Source organism: Chinchilla lanigera, unplaced genomic scaffold (assembly GCF_000276665.1).
Source record: "Chinchilla lanigera isolate Chin_1 unplaced genomic scaffold, ChiLan1.0 scaffold00008, whole genome shotgun sequence".
NCBI lineage: Eukaryota > Metazoa > Chordata > Mammalia > Rodentia > Chinchillidae > Chinchilla > Chinchilla lanigera.
The window spans coordinates 35,532,161-35,536,546 of record NW_004955409.1 but is presented as its reverse complement, the minus strand read 5'-3'; the positions used below and the strand labels follow the sequence as shown (position 1 = coordinate 35,536,546).

At 45.0% G+C, this 4,386-nt stretch overlaps 1 pseudogene; it reads right to left on the bottom strand.

The window, feature by feature from the left end:
• Positions 1-637: 637 nt before the first annotated feature.
• On the bottom strand, positions 638-2,694 carry LOC102021634 (annotated as a pseudogene).
• Between the last annotated feature and the right edge of the window lie 1,692 nt (positions 2,695-4,386).

The window sequence follows — 4,386 nt, the reverse complement described above, 5'->3', positions numbered from 1 at the left end:
CCAAACCCCTCCTGAAGTCCTACTGGCACAGTCTGCTTGTGAGAGATGAGAGGGAAGGACAGGCCCTGGGTTCCTGAGCTGCCCAGCTCTGACTGTGGACAATGTTATTGCTCTACCTCACTGTTGGGGCAGCCTTTGTCTTTGCCCCCAGGTCCTGAGACCTTATCCCTGTGGAGCTGTGTGGGACCACTGGTTTCAGGCTGCTGTTTAAGGACAGGGAGGCAGATGAGTGTGCCAGACACAGAGGAGGGAGGATGAGCTGATTGACTAACAAGGTCAATAGGCTCTGAGGGTCAATTGGTTATAATTACTGCATACCCAGGGAACAATTTTCTAATGCCCGTGATGTGAGCTCAGGCATTGTGTTGTAAACTCATGCTTGCAGAGGAGCATTGTTCTCCAGAGGCCCCTTGGTAAAGTGGTAGAGTCCTAAGTTACCTTCCAGGTCATGAAGTTCCCTTTTTCTCATTTCAGGGAGAATTATCACGGTGAAGGGTCCCGTGCTGCTTGGGTCTCCCAGTCCAAGATCTGTCCCAAACATCTTTTTTCCAAAAGCCAAGAGTGACAGATGCCTATTGTTACCTCTAAGGAAGCATTTTTAACTCTTGGGTACCCCCCCCATCTCAGAAGTACTGTCCTAATACTCTGGAAAGTGGGTCTCACAGTCCTCATCCCTCTGCACTGTCATCTCCACCTCCTGCAGTGTGTTTGGAGAGCTCCCACTGGGGCCAAAATTCCCCATCCAGCTCCCTGGCAGGAGGCACCTGGCTTCACCTGGGTGTTGTCTTTAGGCAGCCTGAGAAGCTGCACTGCTTTATTCAGCTTGGCCTTTTTCTCCAGCTGAAGGCAAAGAAATAAGAGAGTCCAGATCAGCCTATGCCTTCTGGCCCTGACACTGTGATGGACTTGGTGGCGTAGAGGGAAAGTGCAGGGTCCCAGTAGGAGGGGCAACCCTGTATGAGGAGAGCAAGAGCAGCAGAAGCTGTGCCTCACCTGCAGCAGCATGATATCCTTGGTAATATTTTCAGGATTGTAGTCTGGGTGTGGGATGACTCCTTTCACAAGTATGACCTGCTGAATCTTCTCCTGCTCCTGGATGTTGTGGGCCCCCAGTGTAACATTTATTTTTTGATGTTGTGGTCTGCACAGAAAGGAGAGTGGGTTAAGGGATGTGGAGACACAGAGGACACATCCCAGCTGGTACAGGGTGGAGCTGCAGATGACAGGTGGTCCACCTGGCCGAGTGACTGCACCCTCTGCTTCTTTAGTAACTGAGGCTGAAATCTTGGACCTTGGGCACCAGAAGTTCTCAGGGATCAGTTACCTCTAGCAAAGCACATGAAATTGCTTTACTTCGCATTGTTATGCCAAAGCATAGTTCTGTATTTAAATATATCAGGCTTGATCACCCTGGTCCTTCTTATGTCAGCACTTCCCTTGGTGCCAACATGTTTGTCTCCCTTTGGGATATGGCTGGCTCTTTCTCACCCTCAAAGAGTCTCCTGCTTGTGTGTCTCCAGGAGCTAAGGGAGCTCCCTGGGAGGATGGGTCTCTGAGAAGCATTTCCCGAGGCTGTGGGCTGTTTTTTGTTTTTTTTTTTTTTCTCACCTCTCTGCACAGTGAGCAGCTGTCAGCACAAATTTCCTATGTATGAGGAAGCCACCACAATTTATTACAGACTTATTGTCGCTGATCTCAAGGCAGGCCATGTAGGGGCAGGAGTGGTATTTCACTTCATGTCCACCTATGATCTTCCCTGAAAAAAAAAAACAGTTTGTGCAGACTATTTGTCTGATGCGCTTCCCCAGGCCTGACATGTAGCGGGTGCCTCAGAACTGTGCATTGGCTGTGTGTAGGACTAGCTCCAGGTAGTCTGTGCCTGGAGGTTGGTAGAGCAGGGTTGATGGGATTCTGGAAAGTGCAGAGGTTAGAGTCTGCCTCTGTGGCACTTGTAGGAAAAATAGGGGAGCCAGTAAGGGCTTGGGGAGGAAAGCAGAGTAGGAAAAAGAGCCAGGACTGAGGAAAGGCAAAAATAGTGTTCTGAGGACAGTGATTTCATGGATTCTGGGGTCATAGAATTCTGGGCATCCCTGCTAACTAAGCAGCTGATGAGGGCAATATCTTTCTCCTCCTAGACAGTGAAGACAGTCCTATTCTGCCCTCTCCAGGAGAACTTGATATTTTCTGCTTGTTATTTCTCACCATTTGCATGCACTGTGAGGAAACCCCCACTTTCCAGATGGCAAACTGGGGCCTAGAGAGGAGACAGTTACACACTGGCTCTTCCTGAGAACAGTCTCTGGTAGCTTACCCAGTGTCCTACTTGGGGTTGTCAGGTGGGACTGGAGATGAGGTTCACAGCAATAGTGTACACTGATGGATCAGGGGTGTGTAGAGGGACAGGGGAGCCGTGTCCTCTGAAGAATGTCTTTGGGTTTCTGGGGGATGCAGATAGTCACTTACCTGCCCTTGTTTTTTGGGGCAGAAAGAAGGCCAAAAGGAGCAGGAGCAGCTGCATCTTCCCAAGAAGCTTCCCAGGTCCGAGCTTCAGAATCTTTGTGCTTGCTGTCTTTAACCTCCAGCAGAGGAAGCGGGAGGAGTCGGCTCAGTGATCTAATGCTTCCCACTGATTTTGAGATGCTTCATCATGGGAGCCTTTCTAAGAAGACACCGTACTCCCAACGCCTTCCCTTGATGACATCTATGTGGTTGTGTGAGAATCGTAGAGTGACCGCAGTTGCTGATTTAGAGTAAACCACTTGCTCTAGCCCACAGGATGAACGCAACACTGTAAGGTGGGGACTGTAGGATGTGGTATTGGCCAGTACAAGCTCAGAAACCTGGGTTTGCAGTGACAGAATATCCAATGCCAGGCTTTTAAATCCATCAGGATAGTTTCTACAGCAGAAAAGCTTTAGGTACATCTCTTGTGCTAAGAGCAAGCATGTTAGTGAGAGAGCTGACCATCTGGTGAAGGAGATTGAATCTGTGTAACCCAGTTTCAGGAAAGCCATGGTGAAATTATATACTAAGCAATAACAAAGCTTGGCCACCATTTACTAAACCTCCCTGGTGAACCTGACACCATCATAGCCTACTTCCAAGGAAACCTAAAACAACTCATTTAATTATGAATACTCAGTGTGATGGAATCCACCTGTCTTCTCAATATTTTTAAACATAATTTCTGCATTTGAAATTTATTGGTCTAAATTAGCAAATTTCTCTGGGGCCTAGGCGTTCAATCTAGGAACTGACATAGGCTGCTCTTCTTCTTTAGGTAGGCTGTTGTGGATCCCAGTAGAACGACCTGCACTAAGGATGGGGTGTCTATCTGAGCACCGATCCCTTGTCTTTAGGGCTCTCCTTCTGTGCTCTGCTTCCTGGGCTATACCAATTGAATTGCTTTACTCCATACAAACCTCTGCCCTAGTGTTTCTGCCTTGGAGCCACTCAGGGACTGAATCCTCTGAAACTGTGTTGCTTGATGGACATCTGTATCTCTAAATAGTTGGATTCTGGTGATTTAAGCATCCTCTTTATGTGTCTATATTTTATCTTGTTTTCTATAAGAACTTTTATGCTGAGAAGATAAAATTTCAGTGTAAGTATCCTCCTTGTCTTTAGAGAACCATCAATATTTTAAAAATCTCTGCCTGTTTTTTATTTAACTTTTTCAAAAGTACATAATTTAGAAATAAAATTATCTTTCTGATTGTAGACATGATACATACTCATTAGGAAAATTCAGAAAGCAGAAAGGAAATATAGCATCTGTCTATCTCCCATAGAGAAAAAAAATTATTATTACGTGTTTGTACTACATAATGACTACATTTATTGTAGGGAGTTGGTACCTAACACATCTTATTTATTTTTAGACCTTTTCCTGTTCCCTCTCTTTTCCCTCCCTCCATCTTTTCATCTTCTTCCTATTTGAGAAAGATCTATTTCTCTGTTTCCTACTATATATCTTTTATTTTCCTCTTTATTTATACTTTAGGTTTCTTATATAGGAGAAACCGTGTGATATTTAAGCTTGTGTGAAAAATTTATTTCACTTAAGATTATGGTCTCAAAGAGCATCCACTTTTCTAGAAATGATTCATGTTAATCTGTCTTTATGGGAGAGCAGTCCTTCATCCATCTGTTGATGGACGTATAGATTTTGTCCTAAATGTAGCTGCTTTGAATTGTGCTGCTGTAAACATGCGTATGTGTGTATCACTGTAATACCATGTCTTTATCTTTTTAAGGAAGATACCTAGAAATGAAAGAGCTGGGTTGAAGGGAATTTCTACTTTTAGTTTTTTGAGGAAAAAAGCTAGGTACTTATTTCCTAGTTTTATTAAAAAATTAACATGAGGGGCTGTGGACTTAGCTCAG